Source organism: Oncorhynchus masou, chromosome 19 (assembly GCF_036934945.1).
Source record: "Oncorhynchus masou masou isolate Uvic2021 chromosome 19, UVic_Omas_1.1, whole genome shotgun sequence".
Classification (NCBI taxonomy): domain Eukaryota; kingdom Metazoa; phylum Chordata; class Actinopteri; order Salmoniformes; family Salmonidae; genus Oncorhynchus; species Oncorhynchus masou.
The window spans coordinates 14,117,368-14,138,776 of record NC_088230.1 but is presented as its reverse complement, the minus strand read 5'-3'; positions in this window follow the sequence as shown (position 1 = coordinate 14,138,776).

Below are 21,409 nucleotides of genomic sequence, written 5' to 3'. Positions count from 1 at the left end.
TAACCAAGGGTGGCAATGCAAGGTTTTTGTGGGGAAGAGAAGCTGAGACGGCCTTCCAAGGACTCAAGCAGCGCGTTCTCTCTGCTCCCATCCTGATACTACCAACTACGGATGAACCATTTGTGGTGGAGGTAGACGCATCAGAGGTTGGTGTTGGAGCTGTCCTGTCTCAGAGGGGTGAAGACAAGAAGCTTCATCCGTGCGCTTTCTTCTCACACCGGCTTACCCCGACTGAGAGGAACTACGATGTGGGGATCGTGAACTCCTAGCGGTTAAGATGGCATTGAAGGAATGGAGACACTGGCTCGGCGGCTTCTCACCCGTTTCAAATGCTTACGGACCACAAAAATCTGGAGTATATCCAGCAGGCGAAGCGGTTGAACTCTAGACAAGCTAGATGGTCTCTTTTCTTCAATCGATTCCAGTTTATCCTCACCTATCGGCCCGGGTCGAAGAATCTCAAACCGGATGCCCTGTCCCGAGTCTACGCTCCTGCCATTCGAGATGACACGGACATGCCTGTCCTTCCTGCTGCTAAGATTGTGGCTCCGATCTCGTGGCAAGTTGAGGATACCGTGAGACGTGCTCAAGCTAGCGAACCGGACCCGAAAGGAGGTCCTGCCAATCGGTTGTTTGTCCCCAAGGCAGTGAGGACTCAGGTCCTTCTGTGGGGGCACTCCTCTCACCTCACCTGTCATCCGGGCGTAGGTCGCACCTTGGAGTTCATCCAGCGTAAGTTCTGGTGGCCTACCATAAGAGAAGACGTTGCCACTTTCGTCAATGCCTGCCCCGTGTGCTGCCAGGGCAAATCTTCTCACCTCCGCCCTCAAGGACTCCTTCACCCTTTACCTGTTCCCCACAGACCCTGGTCCCATATCTCATTGGACTTTATTACTGGACTTCCTCCATCCCATGGCAATACTACTATCCTAGTCATAATCGACAGGTTTTCAAAGGCGGCCAGGTTCGTCCCTCTGACTAAGTTACCTTCTGCCAAGGAAACGGCTGAGTTGGTAATTAATCATGTGTTCCGAGTCTTCGGCATTCCTCAAGATATGGTTTCTGACAGAGGTCCCCAGTTCGCCTCAAGGTTTTGGAAGGCCTTCTGCCAACTCATGGGGGCTTCTGCCAGTCTATCTTCAGGGTACCATCCGGAGTCCAACGGCCAAACAGAGAGGATGAATCAAGAGCTGGAAACCACCCTCCGATGTATGACTCGTGACAACCCGTCCACATGGTCATCCTTTATTGTTTGGGCCGAATACGCGCACAACACCTTGCGCTCCTCCTCCACTGGTATGTCCCCCACGAGTGTCAGTTTGGCTATGCTCCTCCATTGTTCCCGGACCAGGAGGCAGAAGTCAGAGTGCCTTCAGCCTTGAAGTTCGTCAGACGCTGTCGCATGTGGAGGAAGACCCGTCTTAATCTTATGCGTTCCTCACAGAGGTACCAACAACAAGCCAACAGACGTCGCCGTCCCGGGCCTACCCTGCGCCCCGGCCAGAGAGTCTGGCTCTCCACAAGAGACTTACCACTACGGGTGGAGTCTCGTAAGCTGTCCCAGAAATACATCGGTCCCTTCAAGGTTGCCAGGAGAGTTAACCCAGTTTCTTATCGCTACACCTACCCAGATCCCTTAGGATTAATCCACATTTCACATTTCATTGTTAAAACCTGTTGTTTTTTCTCCCCCTTGTCCCGGCAGACAGACCTCCCCCTCCGCCTCGTGTCATTGGAGGCCAGCCGGCTTATACCGTCCATCGGATACTGGATTCCCGCCGGGTGCAGCGGTCCTGGCAGTATCTGGTGGACTGGGAAGGCTACGGTCCCGAGGAGCGCTCCTGGGTTCCAGCCAAAGACATCCTGGACCCTGACCTCATTTGTCAGTTCAGGGCCCTCCACCCTGAGAGAGCTGGTAGGAACGTCAGGAGCCGTTCCTAGGGGGATTCTGTCAGGATTTGGCCAGGGTTGTTCCGGGTTTTGGTCACTAGATGCCCCCATTGTGCTTTTTGACCTTATGTTTTTTCCCTTGTTCCCCATTATTTGCACCTGTGCCTCGTTTCCCCTGATTGTATTTAAACCCTTAGTTTCCCTCAGTTCTGTGCTCTGTGTTTGTATGTTAGCACCCAGCCCTAGTGTTCTGTGTATTCTTGTCGATTCCGGTGGACGCTCTTGTGGAATTCTGTTTTTGTTTTTTGAGTATCTCTTGAGGCTTTTTTGTGCTATACCTACCACCTTTTGGATTTGCCATTTTGTATTGAAGGACTTCTCCTTTTTACTTTATTAAATACACCGTCTTAAGTACTGCTGTGTCTGCCTCATCTTCTGGGTTCTGCTGACTATTCGTGGCTCAGTTGGTTAAGTGACTGTTTCTCACTCCGGAGACCCAGGTTCGTAACCGGGTCCTGACACAATTTATTGTGGGAAGCTTGTGGAAGGCTACCCAAAATGTTTGACCCAAGTTAAACAATTTAAAGGCAATGCTACCAAATACTAATTGAGTGTATGTAAACTTCTGACCCACTGGGAATGTGATGAAAGAAATAAAAGCTGAAATAAATCATTCTCTCTATGATTATTCTGACATTCTTAAAATAAAGTGGTGATCCTAACTGACCTAAGACAGAACATTTTTACTAGGATTAAATGTCAGTAATTATGAAAAACTGAGTGTATTTGGCTAAGGTGTATGTAAACTTCTGACTTCAACTGTACCTCCATAACTCAAGTATCCCTCCACATGTAAATATGGTATTAGACCTGACTTTTTAAATATTTCCTGTATATAGTATGTTTACTTACTGACTTACTTTATTGTGCATTTCATTTTTCTTATTCTTATTTCTTGTATGTTTTTTTCTAGTAATACATTGTTATTGATTATTGCATTGTTGGGTTTTGAGAAAGGAATTTCACTGCATTTGTGCATCTGACATTAAGTAAATTCATCTACAAACTTTCATAAAAAATAGATATATGTATATATATATATATCTTAAATTACTAATTGTCATGAATTGTATTATATAATTTTGAAGCCCGTTCAAAACAGCATGGGAAATGAGATGGAAGCGGAAGTGGCCATCACAGGGTTATCACATATTAACAACTTGTCTTCATTGGATTGGGCTGCAAGTCGGTGTTCAGAGCCATTTCAACCAAGTTTAGGGTCAATTAAATGTTTTATTTTAGTGAATGAAATAGTATTACTCCATGTAGTATTACTCCATGTCAAACAAGTGAAGCAGTTTCACATAAGACACTTTTGCTGAATTCCAAACAGAACCTTAACCCCTCTCTACTTTGTTTCTACTTCTGTAGATACAGTATGAGAGGATAGGAGAAGTGAAAGCAATATGGCAACTAGGGTTACAAAGGGAGAGTATATTTCTTTTATTGAATTTTCATGACATGCAAAATAAAGTAATAAATAAAAATAAATGAGTATGACAAACTTGTAAAACGTTATCCTAAATATAACCAAATCAAATCAAATCAAATTTATTGATATAGCCCTTCGTACATCAGCTGATATCTCAAAGTGCTGTACAGAAACCCAGCCTAAAACCCCAAACAGCAAGCAATGCAGGTGTAGAAGCACGGTGGCTAGGAAAAACACCCTAGAAAGGCCAAAACCTAGGAAGAAACCTGGAGAGGAACCAGGCTATGTGGGGTGGCCAGTCCTCTTCTGGCTGTGCCGGGTGGAGATTATAACAGAACATGGCCAAGATGTTCAAATGTTCATAAATGACCAGCATGGTCGAATAATAATAAGGCAGAACAGTTGAAACTGGAGCAACAGCACGGTCAGGTGGACTGGGGACAACAAGGAGTCATCATGTCAGGTAGTCCTGGGGCATGGTCCTAGGGCTCAGGTCCTCCGAGAGAGAGAAAGAAAGAGAGAATTAGAGAGAGCATATGTGGGGTGGCCAGTCCTCTTCTGGCTGTGCCGGGTGGAGATTATAACAGAGCATGGCCAAGATGTTCAAATGTTCATAAATGACCAGCATGTTCGAATAATAATAAGGCAGAACAGTTGAAACTGGAGCAGCAGCAGCCAGGTGGACTGGGGACAGCAAGGAGTCATCATGTCAGGTAGTCCTGGGGCATGGTCCTAGGGCTCAGGTCCTCCGAGAGAGAGAAAGAAAGAGAGAAGGAGAGAATTAGAGAACGCACACTTAGATTCACACAGGACACCGAATAGGACAGGAGAAGTACTCCAGATATAACAAACTGACCCTAGCCCCCGACACATAAACTACTGCAGCATAAATACTGGAGGCTGAGACAGGAGGGGTCAGGAGACACTGTGGCCCCATCCGAGGACCCATCAACTTGTGAATACTTTTGATGTTTCATTTGAGGGTTTTGGCATTAAATACCAAGCTTGCAATGAATGTCATATATTATTATTAATTACAATAATATATTAAATAATAATACATACAATAATAATGTTTATAATACTATAAATAGCAATAATACATAATAATTAAATCATCATAATTCCATAGTCTACTTCATAATAATTAAATAATATTTTACACACTTTTATTTATTTTACTATGTCAATATGTCTTTGTTGTAAATGTTTTTGTTCCACACTGTTCGCAGTTGTGAAGAAAGTCAATAGAGTTGCAGAGGTAATTTCATATGATGCCATTTTTTATTAGATGCTTTTTTTCATTAATTTGGCTATTTTCTTTTGAACCATATGTTCTATCCACTAGAAACTCATGGACAATATGGCCACAGATAATAATAATAATAATAATATTAATAGTACATGGGACTTATATAGCACCTTTCAAGGACCCAAAGTCACTTTACAATTGTAGTAATGAAAACGAAAACAAAAAACATTAGTCAAAACAAAAACCTGACTAAACTAACAGATATAAAGATTAAGAACAAAATTGCATTTTATCCAACTACTTTTTTTTGTTTGTTATTCAGGTGTAAATTACCAAAGTTACATAGGTTTCCATATAGGCCTATTACCTGTTTATTAACCAAATTCTGGTAACTTCGATAAATTACCGATAGTTTTTCAACCCTAATGGCGACATCTGCTCAGCCAGAAGGCAAGATGAAGCTGTTACCAAAATGCTTAAACTTATCCAATCCTCTCAGATCTACAGGGTTACTTAGGATAAGGTGTCAATCAGCTACAAGTGGTGTTTCCACCATATTGCTTCCACCCATCCAGTCACTGCAGTGTAGAATTAGGATTTTGAATTAGCTTCCCTTTTAACTGTGACTCTGAAACACAATCTGTCAATGCTTTAACACTGTCTCGCATTACTTACCTTTTCATCTTTTTTTGACTTCATCTTTTCAATCTAGACTTTATTTGTTGCATTTAATATTCTGTGCTTGTGAAGTGTCCTTGGTGTGCGTAAGGTGCTACATAAATGGAGAAAGTTTCTATTCAGGTCAGCGTACTTGAGTGATGATGTACTTTTAGGTCAAAGGACACCAGCGTTTTTCTGCCTCATTGCTCTGCGGCATTGCCGATGACCATTATTGTTCTGCCAGGTCAACTTGCTGTGTGGTATTATCTTTACAGGTCACTGTTTGGCATTAAAACATTGTCACTGGTCAACACTGCTGCTAAGCCCTACTCTATAGAAGACCTAAAAGGAGAGCTTATCCGACCATGCAGGCATACACCTGGACTCCATATAGCTGGTTTAACACCACAATATTCAACCTTATATTTTGAGTTATAATAGGGTAAGACAGTTGTACTAAGCTCATAAGTCTTAGTACAACTTAAAATCAAGAACAAAAAAATCTATTGGTATATATGTATACCTGTGCAGCCATATTCAATGACCTGGCCAAGGCTTTCGACTCTGTCAATCACCACATCCTTATCGGCAGACTCAACAGCCTTGGTTTCTCAAATGATTGTTCCCCTTGTTCACCAACTACTTCTCCGATAGAGTTCAGTGTGTCAAATCGGAGGGCCTGTTGTCCTGACCTCTGGCAGTGTCTATGGGGGTGCCACAGGGTTCAATTCTTGGGCCGACTCTCTTCTCTATATACATCAATGATGTTGCTCTTGCAGCTCTTGCAGCTCTTGCTGCTGATGAGTCTCTGATCCACCTCTATGCAGACGACACCATTCTGTATACTTCTGGCAGATTAATTAGGGCCGATTTCAAGTTTTCATAACAATCGGAAATCTGTAATTTTGGATGCCAATTTTGCCGATTATTATTTTTATTTTTTTTCACCTTTATTTAATCTTTATTTAACTAGGCAAGTCAGTTAAGAACACATTCTTATTTACAATGATGGCCTAGGAACGATGGGTTAACTGCCTTGTTCAGCGGCAGAACGACAGATTTTTACCTTGTCAGCTCAGGGATTAAATCTTGCAACCTTACGGTTAACTAGTCCAACGCGCTAACCACCTGCCTCACGAGGAGCCCGCCTGTTACGCGAATGCAGTAAGAAGCCAAGGTAAGTTGCTAGCTAGCATTAAACGTAATCAATCATAATCACTAGTTATAACTACACATGGTTGATGATATTACTAGTTTATTTAGTGTGTCCTGTGTTGCATATAATCGATGCAGTACGCATTCGCGAAAAAGGACTGGCGTTGCTCCAACGTGTACCTAACCATAAACACCAATGCCTTTCTTAAAATCAATACACAGAAGTATATATTTTTAAACCTGCAATTAGCTAAAAGAAATCCAGGTTAGCAGGCAATATTAACCAGGTGAAATTGTGTCACTTCTCTTGCGTTCATTGCACGCAGAGTCAGGGTATATGCAACAGTTTGGGCCGCCTGGCTCATTCCGAACTAATTTGCCAGAATTTGAGGTAATTATGACATAACATTGAAGGTTGTGCAATGTAACAGGAATATTTAGACTGATGGATGCCACCCAAGTAGTTGATCCCCTTGCTCTGCATGGGTAACGTTGCTTCGAGGGTGGCTGTTGTTGTTGTGTTCCTGGTTCTAGCCCAGGTGCAAGGAGAGGTACGGAAGCTATACTGTTACACTGGCAATACTAAAGTACAGTGCCTTGCGAAAGTATTCGTCCCCCTTGAACTTTGCGACCTTTTGCCAAATTTCAGGCTTCAAAAAAAATTGGGCATGCAAAATTATTCAGCCCCTTTACTTTCAGTGCAGAAAACTCTCTCCAGAAGTTCAGCGAGGATCTCTGAAATGATCCAATATTGACCTAAATGACTAATGATGATAAATACAATCCACCTGTGTGTAATCAAGTCTCCGTATAAATGCACCTGCACTGTGATAGTCTCAGAGGTCCGTTAAAAGCGCAGAGAGCATCATGAAGAACAAGGAACACACCAGGCAGGTCCGAGATACTGTTGTGAAGAAGTTTAAAGCCGGATTTGGATACTAAACGATTTCCCAAGCTTTCAACATCCCAAGCAGCACTGTGCAAGCGATAATATTGAAATGGAAGGAGTATCAGACCACTGCAAATCTACCAAGACCTGGCCGTCCCTCTAAACCTTCAGCTCACACAAGGAGAAGACTGATCAGAGATGCAGCCAAGAGGCCCATGATCACTCTGGATGAACTGCAGAGATCTACAGCTGAGGTGGGAGACTCTGTCCATAGGACAACAATCAGTCGTATATTGCACAAATCTGGCCTTTATGGAAGAGTGGCAAGAAGAAAGCCATTTCTTAAAGATATTCAAAAAAAGTGTTATTTAAAGTTTGCCACAAGCAACCTGGGAGACACACCAAACATGTGGAAGAAGGTGCTCTGGTCAGATGAAACCAAAATTGAACTTTTTGGCAACAATGCAAAACGTTATGTTTGGCGTAAAAGCAACACAGCCCATCACCATGAACACACCATCCCCACTGTCAAACATGGTGGTGGCAGCATCATGGTTTGGGCCTGCTTTTCTTCAGCAGGTACAGGGAAGATGGTTAAAATTGATGGGAAGATGGATGGAGCCAAATACAGGAACATTCTGGAAGAAAACCTGATGGAGTCTGCAAAAGACCCAAGACTGGGACGGAGATTTGTCTTCCAACAAGACAATGATCCAAAACATAAAGCAAAATCTACAATGGAATGGTTCAAAAATAAACATATCCAGGTGTTAGAATGGCCAAGTCAAAGTCCAGACCTGAATCCAATCGAGAATCTGTGGAAAGAACTGAAAACTGCTGTTCACAAATACTCTCCATCCAACCTCACTGAGCTCGAGCTGTTTTGCAAAGAGGAATGGGAAAAAAATTCAGTCTCTCAATGTGCAAAACTGATAGAGACATACCCCAAGCGACTTACAGCTGTAATCGCAGCAAAAGGTGGCACTACAAAGTATTAACTTAAGGGGGCTGAATAATTTTGCACGCCCAATTTTTCAGTTTTGATTTGTTAAAAAGTTTGAAATATCCAATAAATGTCGTTCCACTTCATGATTGTGTCCCACTTGTTGTTGATTCTTCACAACAAAATACAATTTTATATCTTTATGTTTGAAGCCTGAAATGTGGCAAAAGGTCGCAAAGTTCAAGGGGGCCGAATACTTTCGCAAGGCACTGTACCTATAAGAACATCCAATAGTCAAAGGTATATGAAATACAAATGGTATTGAGAGAAATAGTCCTATAATTCCTATAATAACTACAACCTGAAATTTTTTACCTGGGAATATTGAAGACTCATGTTAAAAGGAACCACCAGCTTTCATATGTTCTCATATTCTGAGCAAGGAACTTAAACGTTAGCTTTCTTACATGGCACATATAGCACTTTTACTTTCTTCTCCAATACTTTGTTTTTGCATTATTTAAACCAAATTGAACATGTTTCATTATTTATTTGAGGCTAAATTTATTTTATTGATGTATTATATTAAGTGTTTTAAAATAAGTGTTCATTCAGTATTGTTGTAATTGTCGTTATTACAAATACGGCGTTGAAAAATCATAATCGGTCGACCTCTACTCCAGACAAGCTTTAATGCCATACAACTCTCCTTCCGTGGCATCCAACTGCTCTTAAATGCAAGTAAAACTAAATGCATGCTCTTCAACCTGTCGTTGCCTGCACCTGCCCGCCCGTCCAGCATCACTACTCTGGACGGTTCTGACTTAGAATATGTGGACAACTACAAATACCTAGGTGTCTGGTTAGACTACAAACTCTCCTTCCAGACTCACATCAAACATCTCCAATCCAAAATTAAATCTATAATTGGCTTCCTAATTCGCAACATAGCATACTTCACTCATGATACCAAACATACCCTCGTAAAACTGACCATCCTACCGATCCTCGACTTCGGAGATGTCATTTACAAAATAGCCTCCAACACTCTACTCAACAAATTGGATGCAATCTATCATAGTGCCATCCATTTTGTCACCAACGCTCCATATACTACCCACCACTGCGACCTGTACGCTCTCGTTGGCTGGCCCCCGCTTCATATTCGTCGCCAAAACAACTGGCTCCAGGCTCCAGGTCAAGTCCCTGCTAGGTAAAGTCTCACCTTATCTCAGCTCGCTGGTCACCATAGCAGCACCCACCCGTAGCACACGCTCCAGCAGGTATATCTCACTGGTCACCCCCAAAGCCAATTCCTCTTTTGGCCGCCTTTCCTTCCAGTTCTCTGCTGCCAATGACTGGAATGAACTACAAAAATCACTGAAACTAGAGACACTTATCTCCCTCACTAGCTTTAAGCACCAGCTGCCAGAGCAGCTCACAGATCACTGCACCTGTACATAGCCCATCTGTAAATAGCCCAACCAACTACCTCATCCCCTACTGTATTTATTTATTTATCTTGCTCCTTTGCACCCTAGTATTTCTACTTTACACATTCATCTACTGCATATCTACCATTCCAGTGTTTAATTGCTATATTGTAATTACTTCTCTTGAGACACAATTTCAGCAAAAAACGTTCCAATAATTTGAGATTGAGTGTATAAGATACTCGTGGAATGCACTTCACCATTGCCGTTGGTGTTGGCCTTCCCTGACTCAACACATTGTCAGTAGTGTGTGTGAGTGGAAAGGTCACAGACGAGAAAGGAGGTAGGCTGAGATACAGGAGTAATGTGCTGAAATGTCAAAGTGACCTGACCGCAAATAACTATACACCCTGAAGGACAGTAGAACTGATGCAAGACACACGCACACACCCACACAGTAAGGAGTCAAACACATACTCATGAATATCATTGGACACAAATACAGGCTACTTTTCATCTGCATATGCCTGCAAATTAACATACACTTCGATTTTAGTCTCTTATGTCAAGGTAAGAAAACAAATCATGAATGTACATTCGTAATTTGGGTGAACTATCCCTTTAAATGTGGACAGACTACCAATGACTTACAAAGAGCTAACCTTAGAACAGTGCGCCCAGCTGGCAAAACTGGTCGCAGTGACATCATTCTGACGTCTTTTATGACATTAGAGGTGAGCTCAACAAGAGTTGTGTTTGTGGTGAACATGTTACTTAATAATTTCAGTTGAAGGATTTTAATGAAAATTCCTAAATGTTACAGTGAAGCACCAAATAGCTCCTTTCAGTAAGCATTACTGTGTTTTTTTAGTGGTAATATTCACACTGCAAATTACTTTGCTATTCTTATTATGTAATAGAAACCCTACATGGCCACATTATTATTTGTAGTGGCAGATAAACCCGGAACAGACACTTACGTTTGCCGCACACTACCTTCCCAGACTGTTCGCTAACATTATGGGATGGGGCCAAGCCACCAGCAGAATACCCTTGAAATTGCTATAACTTACAGGAGACATAATACGGTTTGGCACATCCTGACAGCCATTGTAAAACATAGCGGTCCTTATCACAAAGTAGAAGTTACCCCACAGATCTAGGATCAGATTCCCTCCACCACAAACCTAACCATTAGGCGGAGGAGAAATCTGACCATGGATCAGTGGTTAGATGAAAGTACCTAATTCTTGTCATGGGGCTGCTGCTGTAACTTGAATGTATCCAGAGGATACTAGTGAAGCCAGTGCCATCCTGGATGACTGAAGCTTATGGTCCTCTCTCTCCTTTCCTCTTATTTGATCCTGTGGGTTCAAATCAACGAGAAACAAACCTTTTAACCGAAAGGCCATCCAAGTTTTTGACGCAAGGGCAAAACGAAAGGAACCGCAGTGAGACATTTATATTCCCCTCAGTAAGACTTCAATGCAAAAGGACAGATTTGCTTGTTTGACGACGAGAACTCATGGAAGATGTCCACAAGTCCAGGTTCAGGATCAAAGCTCTATCCCTCTAATGTTTAAGGTTGTAAAATATTCTACCAATTAACTACCATTTGCATCACAGAGGAACAACAGAATCAATACGTCGTCCATCGCCAATTCATAAAACTGAAACCAAAACATCAAACCTTTGCTTCATTAACATTTAGATTAGGAACGGTCCAATTTCATTTGAATTATTGTGCTATTATGGTGCTATTATTCAAAGGTGTGACCCTTTTACTTGAATTAGATTATTCATTGGGGTTTGTCGTTTGTTCTCTTATTCAGAATAATAACCTTCAATCAATAGTTCTCTTTGGTGACAAGTAGCCTTGTCTAGGCCAGAACAACCTATAAAGCAGGAGCCTACAGTATCTCCTGTTTCTGTAGCGTGAGGCTTCTTGAAATACAAGTACATCCCCTGGACAGGACGCTAGTCTATCACAAGACATTTGAGGACACACACTAGCTAAATGCAGATGGACCAAACTTTTCTCCTAATGCTGCTTTGTAATGAGGGACTCAGGTACTCCGACTTTGTATACCAATGCTGATGATAAGCATTTCATACATCTGATAATACATCTAGATAGCACTTTTTAGGAAGTCATGAATGATTGGGAAAGCAGATACAGAGAAGACATGAAGGTAGGGATCACTGGGATCGAACTCTCTGCCGCTAATCTAGAGTTAGTCCGGAGTCTGCAGTGCTAACACTAGACTAGAAAGGGATAAGCTCCTCTTTTGTCACGCATGTACCTCTGTTTCATCCATCCGTAGCTGGAAAAAAAGTGAGGTATGGTTAGTATAAGATCTCCTGTGTTGAAATAGTATTTCAAATCTTTCAAATACTTTGTGTGTTTGATTGGGCCTGCCTGAAGTACAAATGGGAAGACAAGTGAAGTGCCAAATTGCACCAGACAGGCATGAACCCAGATCTGGCTAGTATTGTATAATAGAATAGATACAAATACATTGAAATTGATGCAAGAATCTTCTAAAATTCCATATGTATGATGCCCCTGTATTCCTTTTGCCTTAATGGTTAGATTAGCAATCTCCCCTCCTTACTTAGCATTTCTTCTGAGCGATAGCACTGAGGGCAAAACTGCTTTTCTTCCTCATTCAGGCCGCCAACTTCCCCATTAACAATGATGGAGTGTGTTTTTGGAACAGATTGTGTTAATCATTCCAGAGTACCCCACTTCTCATTTGTTTGTGACAGGACAACAGGCAATAAGGCTCACACAGGGACAATGACAACCCACCGCCTCCACTTCATCACTTTGTCTTAATTTTGGTGTCTGCCGGGACCCGATCAATGAAACCCTGTATTGGGGAAGTAAATTACAGAACACACACACACATACGCACGCACGCACACGCACGCACGCACGCACGCACGCACACACACACACACACACACACACACACACACACACACACACACACACACACACACACACACACACACACACACACACACACACACACACACACACACACACACACACACACACCATTGCTCTCCAGGGTCCAAGGAGTTTACCTTCCATGGCCTAATATGAGGATTTATCAACATTTTCTCCCCCTTTGGATGGAGAGAGTGTGCACAGGCAAGAGGGAGGGGTAGAGAATTGTTACTGAAACAGAGAGATATGTCATCGTTAGCTGATGTGTATCGCCCATCTCTCATCTCTTTCAAACACCATCATTGAGTTAAAATGGGGATCAAAAGTTATTTTTAACATTTCAGTCTTTTTACACATCTACATAAAATAATGACTTTATAGTTATCCCAAAGCCTGCGTTGTCATGATGGAGATACAGTACTACTCTATGTTACCAGCAGCACAGCATTCTATAAGTCCCTCAAACTCAACTGTGGAGCTCGAAGCCAGTTCCACTGCTATTTTTCATTATTCCCCTCTGGATTTAGGCCTGTGACACCAGCTGGGTGCAATTCATTATCAGGTAGAACAGAAAACTAGCAATAGCTAGCAATGAATACCCCTGCTATATACTGTAGCATCATTACATTTAAATTATTTATGGCAATACATTAAATATTTAAAAAGGCCTTATTTTGAAGCCTAGTTTTACCCTAATACAGCGGCCTGAAACTCATGTTTTACAGAACACATGAGGCCTGCAAGTAGGGTTTCCAAATTCCCGTAACTCCCAAAACTCCCAGATTTTCAAGAAATACTAGTTGAAAGATTTCCTGCTTATTCCCTCCTATTTCCAGGAATCTTCCAACCAGGATTTCTGAAAACTGGGAAATTTGGGAAAGTTACCTGAATTTTCAAACGACCTGCAAGTCACATTCTGCTGGTTTGCAAAGTGTAATTGCTATTGGAATCCAGCTAGAGTTTGGATATCCAACAACTGGAATTTGTATTCACCTGCAAACTGCATTTAGAATGACTGCCAGGGTTAGTAACATTGTGAGGAGACTACCTACTGGAGAGAAAAAGATTCAGTAACGTGTGCAATAAATCAAACTAACTAATCGGATTAGTTTCGATTTGTATTTATTTATCTTTGCAAAGCATACGATTAATCAATCAATCAAAGTACATGCAAAAACACAGATATTAAAAACAATTAGACATTTTAGGGTACCAGCCCGGTGTCAAAGACATTAGTTCCTTTTAGGGGGAAAACATTCATCATTGTAACTTATGGTGGGTATTCAGGGCATTGAGAGTACACAAAATATGTTTGTACCCAGGGAAACAGAAAAGTACCCATTTTTTTGAGAGTGAGTATGTGATTATTGTACTTTTATGTTCAAAATATTGGGTACCATTAAACCATGTGAAATCATTATGTGTACCTAATGAAGGTGCATCATATGTATTTTTGTCACGTTCTGACCATCGTTCGTGTGTGTTTTCCTTGTTTTAGTGTTGGTCAGGACGTGAGCTGGGTGGGCATTCTATGTTGTGTGTCTGGTTTGTCCATTTCTATGTTAGGCCTGATATGGTTCTCAATCAGAGGCAGGTGTTAGTCATTGTCTCTGATTGGGAACCATATTTAGGTAGCCTGTTTTGTGTTGGGTTTTGTGGGTGATTGTTCCTGTCTCGGTGTTTTGCACCAGATAGGGCTGTTTTTGGTTTTCCACGTTTGTTGTTTTGTAGTGTTCATGTTTATCTGTTTTAATTAAACATGAATCAATATAACCACGCTGCGTTTTGGTCCTACTCTACTTCACCACAGGAAAACCCTTACAATTTTGATATTTTTATACCCCAGGGAAGAATACTGTACCCTAACCGTACCCTTATTTCTAAGAGTGAAGCACCAGCCACTCCCTAGAAAGGCAATGGGTCTCCACTAACATTTGACAGCTAGGTTATTGGAAAACACTTTAACTGCTCTTTCTCAAATTCTATTTTAGTCCCAGTAATTGGTAAATTAGCAAATGAGACTCATAGAAAGAGCTGGACTCTTTTCTCAAGACTTCATTAACTTGCCATACTTAACTACTACGCAAATGAGGGGGAGAGTGAGAGTCGGCTTACCATAAAAATGGGTGTCCAAAACACGAAAAAACAAGCGTTTTTTTCGTATTTTCCTCCATATTGCTAACAGAACGTATTCCTACAGATTCCTACACTAACCTACACATTTTTATTTTATTTTTTCCCCTGCTGATGATGAGGATGCGTGGCCTTCGTTATTTGTTCTCAGGTGGTTTGTCCCCAGGTTGTGCTGTGTGAGCTAAAAAAGACAGCATCTCACTGCAGCCCCAGCCCTATCTGATTCTTAAAGGCCCCGTGCAGTCCAGAAAATTTGATTTTCTGGGTTTTGAAATATCTCCACACTGTGTTGTTGACTAATACTGTGAAATTGTAAACAATTATGATAATGCCCTTTTAGTGTAAGAGCTGTTAGAAAAGACTGCCTGAAATTACAGCCTGTTTTGGTGGGATGCAGTAGTAAATTAGTTAATAGACTAATAAGAAAAGGAATTCCAAACTTCTCTGCCAATAACAGCTATTTTTCAGTTTTCCAAACCACTCCAAGACAGTCCTAATAATATTCTTGCTTGAAAAATTGCACTTTGCTAAGAAGCTATTTTGGTTTCTTTTTTACTAATTTCATTGAAAACAATCACAGCAAGGTACTTAATTGTTACCCGGAAATGATTTGATATTGGAAAAAAATAAAGACTACATTGGACCATCGAACAACCAGGTGGAATAACCCTGGTGCCCAGTGCTTTCAGGTCCCCTTCAGTTATCTTGACAGTTTCAGCGACTGCCGGTCTGACTGCCAGTCTGTCTACCACACTGTATACAGAGGAGGATGCAAGGGTGGTGGGTGGTCTGGGTGTTCAACAGGGGAGTGAGGAGTGCAGACAGACTACCTCCAATGACATTGATTACATAAGATGCAGATTAATGAGCCTATGAGCAGATGCCACCTCAGCTTTGGGACCAGAGGACAGCCCAATGGATGGAGCAAAGAGCAAAGGCTGATGAGTACAGGAGGAGGGCTGTGCATGAGAGGCTGATGTCCTCTGGCATTACTAAAAACACAAGGTAAAAGTTCCTAACCACAGATCTAGGATCAGATTACCCGGCCCCAAATCCTGTGCTTCACCATTACAGGGATGGATCAGTGGTAACAGCTCAATTCTACCACCTTTTGATAAGACCTGAGTATCATGGGATAGGATGATGGAGATTGTGTATAGACACTGGGTGCATTCCAATTTTCTACCATTCTCCAGAAGGGTGCACTCATTCACTCCCCCTCAGGCATTTAAAAGCATCTGATCGATGCAAGCATGGCTGAAAGGAGTTTCCACCATATTCCACACAGCAACCCATTACTTTTAAATCCATGAGGGGGAGTGTAGAAGTATACACTTTGGGATAATGGGAACGTAGCCACTGATCTAAGGTCATTTTTGTATATCCCCTAACGGTTAAGGAGGAGGGTTGAAGAGTAATCTTCCCATTATAAAATATTGTTGTTCTTGTTCTAGTGATTTGGACAGCACTGGACTGTATCAGCCTGTTTCATATCCAATTAGAGATGTTGTTGTTGGACGTCTGGTTTATTGGTTTGGGGATATTTATGAAATTGAGTCACTGAAGCATGGCAAATAACAGAGATCAAATTCTGGGCCGGGTCTCTCTCGCAGGAAAATACGTTATCTAAAAAAACTCAACTGGATGAATAATGGTTAATAAATACAGAGAGACCTGGTAAAGGGCATCCACATTTGCCTTGGCTTATCTTCCATCTCCCTCTCTTCTTGATAAATGTCACTGGAATCATATTTGACAAACTCTCAAATTATATCTGTTGTCCATCTATCCATACAATAGGCAAAGAATGGAGGAGCACTCGGACAAAGCTTCAGCTTGCAAAAGGCCAGATCTGAAAGTCATCACCGATGTGCGGCAATGTCATGCAAATAGCAGCAGACAAGGGGAGAGGCATAACGAAATGAGGCCCAGATCCCATTCAATAGATATATAGCCTGGCCGGAATGTCTTCCTCCCTGGGCTACTCCGATCTAAATGAAATCTTACAAGCAGGTTTTATCAGGGCTAATGAAATCAGGCTCAGAAGTAATGGCGGCCTATGGTCTTATAACTGTTGCTGCAGCAGAGGGATGGAGGCATGGAGAGAGAGGCTGACAAGGCTGTCTTCTCACATTGTTTGTTTACCCAGCATCTGTCCTACTTATTGGGATTATACTTGCCACCACTGTGGACCAGGGTAAGGTATATTATACAGGGACAAGTATGACCATTTTTATGTCTAAATTCTTAATTGCAATTGTCGGATGCAATTAGGCACTTGAGTAACTTTTAATAATGTATTCATAATCAAAAGACAAGCCATAGAGACCTTCAACAATAGCATTTTCCAAGTGTAATCCATTGCCCAAATTTAGATTTAGCCTGTTGTGGAGCAGACAATCCTATTTTTTTAGAGTACTTTTTGGGGTGAATCCTTTACAAAATAGGACATTGGACCCAGATCAAAAGTAGTGCACTTAATTGGGAATAATATGTCGTTTGAGACATGTCCATAATGCCTGTTCTGAATAATCTGATGACAACATCACTAGAACTGAGTTCACTATTATATATTGAAACACATCTGGGCTAAAATTAGTAAGGGATTTGGTATCTGGTGTCTAGTTTGTTTGAAAATGCCAACTTTTGAAATACTCAAGGTATAGTTTATATAGATGTTCAACTGAAAGGCGTCTATTTTCTTTGATAGTCAAAAACAGGTTTCAGAAAAACAAATAATATTTTGAAAGTATTTTGAATACCTCTCAGAAAACCAAATAAGTTTTTGAAGTATATGCAAGTTATTTGATGGCTGCCAAATATTTGATTAACTGCATCCAAAAACTACAACAGTTAGTTGAATTAGTCTAAATATATGATCATAAGCACATGGTTTGGAGGGCTCTTCGATATTAATCGTAATATATCCTGTAGCCTAGAATTAAATACATGACGGACATGGAATCACCTCAAAATTAGAGTAGACTGGCAACAGACAAACAGAGAATAAACAGGAATAAATACCCTGGGAATAATGGGGAAAACGGGTGACACCTGGAGGTGGGTGGAGACAATCACAAAGACAGGTGAAACAGATCAGGGCGTGGCAAACACATATACTAGGTATACAAAACATTAACATTTCCATTTCATAGACTGACCAGGTGAATTACTTTTTAAATCCACTTCAATCAGCGTAGATGAAGGGGAGGAGATTTAAGTGCCTTTGAACGGGGTGTGGTAGTAGGTGACGGGCGCACCGGTTTGTGTCAAGAACTGCAACACTACTGGGTTTTTCACTGTCAACAGTTTCCCATGTGAATAAAGAATGATCCATCCAACCATAGGACATCCAGCCAATTTAACACAACTGTGGGACTCATTGGAGTCAACATGAGCCAGCAGCCCTGTGGAACACTTTCGACACCTTGTAGAGTCCATGCCCTGACGAATATTGAGGATGTTCTGAGGGCAATAAAATGTTGATCCAAGAGTAATTAAAGTTTTATTACACAGGCACAAGAGCTGTTGATCCCGCTTTAAGTGAGGTGCAGCTTATAAAGGCTTCACAAAGCCTTCATAAACAGTACATACATGTGTCACACATCCTCTATAACTGTATGTCATGCTCTATAAAGGGTTCATAAATTAGGCATACCCGCATAACCCAATATGTCAAATATGATATCTGTGCTTTATAAAGGATGGCGTAAGCACCGCTCAATAAAGGCTTAATAAATCATATTAAATTGAGGCTTCACAAAGCATGTATAACCTTGTCATGCATATTCGTAGAACATTGCAACGCAACGATAGTGGGATTGATTGCCAGGACCACCCATACATAAAAATGAATGCACGCGTGACTAAATCGATTTAAAATAAAGCATTTGCTAAATTGTATTCATTATATTACTCTAAAACATTTATAAGAATGCCCAACCTCTTTTCCTTTTCGGTGCATAGCCAATTTTGGAGTATTAACGTTGGAAGGCCTTTTACATTTATTTATTTTTTGTCTAATTACGCTTTTTTTTCTCCCAAATTCCCTTTTCTCAGTTTTGTTTTCCAGGTTACAGATTTCCCTTAATTTGTTTTACCCCCAGTATTATCACTCGCCTATAATAGAAAAACAACCAAATTTGATGTTCTGTGTTTACAGAAATGCATTAAGCACATCAGGGGATGCCTTTTGAGCTATGGGAAAAAGGGAGTGGAGTTGCCCTTTAATTTAATTGTTTGGTTAATGGTGTTTCTGTTTCGCTAGCGCAGTATGTGCACATGTGATGAGTTTGCAAATCAAATGCCAAACTTGTGGTGCCACTGGACAGAGAGAAATTAGTAAGTTAACCTTTATTTATTGAAATTGTAATTAATTTGTAGTAGGTACATGTTGAGTTAGATTACATAGCCACCTCAATCATTATTTCAAATAATTTTGGAGTCTTCACAGCAATCACAGGATATTGAAGATGGCGCCGACAGAGATAGTCGCCTCGCTTCAGGACCTTATAACTGCATAGTTTTCTTAGAATTCTTTATGTATTATTTCATACGTTGTTAGCCCAGAAAATCTTAAATGTTATTGCATACAGCTGGGAAGCACTATTGGATGTAAAAGCGATGTCAACATACCGTCATTATGACCAGGAATACGTCTTTCCCGAAGCGGATCCTTTGTTCTGAACTCCACCCTAGACATGCGGTCTTATCTCCAAGGCCGACCCAAAACAGAGCGACGGCACAGGAGATGCAGATGGAGCGGCCTACTGGTAAGACTCAGAAGGCGAGCACACCATCCACCGCTTCCGAGCATATTACTCACCAATGCCCAATCTCTAGATCACAAGGTGGACGAAATTAGGGCACGACTTGCCTTCCAGAGAAATATCAGAGATTGTAACGTTCTCTGTTTCAAGGAAACATGGCTCAATCGGGTGATGTTGTCAGAGTCAGCACAGCCACCCGGTTTCTTCACGCATCTCGCTGACAGAAACAAACATCTCTCTGGTAAGAAGAAGGGCGGGGTGTATGCCTTATGATTACCGACTCATGGTGTAATCACAACAACATACAGGAACTCAAGTCCTTTTGTTCACCCGACCTAGAAGTCCTTACAATCAAATGCCGACTGCATTATTTTCTAAGAGAATTCTCTTTGATTATAGTGACAGCTGTGTATACCCCCCCCCCCCCACCTCCCAAAAAAAGCAGGTCCCTCGTCAGCCCTGAAATAACTTCACTGGACTCTATGTTAACTGGAAACCATACATCCTGAGGTTGCATTTATTGTTGCTGGGGATTTTTAAAAAGCTAACCTATGAGCCACACTAAATTCTATCAGCATATTGAATGCGCGACAAGAGCTGGTAGCTTTCTGGATCATTGCTACTCGAACTTCCACAATGCATACAATGCCCTCCCCCGCCCTGCCTTCGGGCAAATCTCACCATCTCCATTTTTTTGCTCCAAGCCTATAGACAGAAACTAAAACAGGAAACGCATGTGTTCAGCTAAATACCACGCTTTTCTGACCAATCAGATTCCCACGAATCAAGATAGCTTCGATCACGTGGACTGGGATCTGTTCCGGATAGCTTCAGACAATAACATTGACGTATGCGCTGACTCGGTGAGCGAGTTTATTAGCAAGTGCATCGGAGATGTCGTTCCCTCTGTGACCACTAAAACCTTCCCTAACCAGAAACCGCTACCAAAGCCTGTGGGCTCTCCTTCTCCATGGCCAACGTGAGTAAAACATTTAAACGTGTTAACCCTCGCAAGGCTGCCGGCCCAGACGGCATCCCTAGTCGTGTCCTCAGTGCATGCGCAGACCAGCTGGCTTGTGTGTTTACGGACATTTTCAACCAATTCCTATCCCAGTCTGTTGTCCCCACATGCTTCAAGATTGCCACCATTGTTCCTATTCCCAGGAAAGCTAAGGTAACTGAGCTAAATGACTATCGTCCCATTGCACTCACTTCTGTCATCATGAGGTGCTTTGAGAGACTAGTCAAGGACCATATCACCTCCACCCTACTTGATACCCTAGACCCACTCCAATTTGCTCACCGCCCCAATAGGTCCACTGACGATGTAGTTGCCATCACAATGCACACTGCTCTATCCCATCTGGACAAGAGGAATACCTATGTAAGAATGCTGTTCATTGACTACAGCTCAGCATTTAACACCATAGTACCCTCCAAACTCGTCATAATGCTTGAGACCCCGGGTCTCGACCCCGCCCTGTGCAACTGGGTCCTGGACTTTCTGACGGGCCACCCCCAGGTGGTGAAGGCAGGAAACATCTCCATCCCGCTGATCCTCAACACTGGGGCCCCACAAGGGTGCGTTCTCAGCCCTCTCCTGTACTCCCTGTTCACCCATGACTGCGTGGCCATGCACGCTTCAAACTCAATCATCAAGTTGGTAGGACCAAAGGTGTCTCACTTCAAACAAAGTATTACAGGACACAACAGGAAGTGTCAATAAATAGGTTATTAACGGTTTGCTGATTTATGTAGGTTCTCTCATGAACCACAAGTTATTGTAGGGTGTGTGAGGTATTTAAATGGGTTGATGGACCTGCAAAGATTGTGTTTG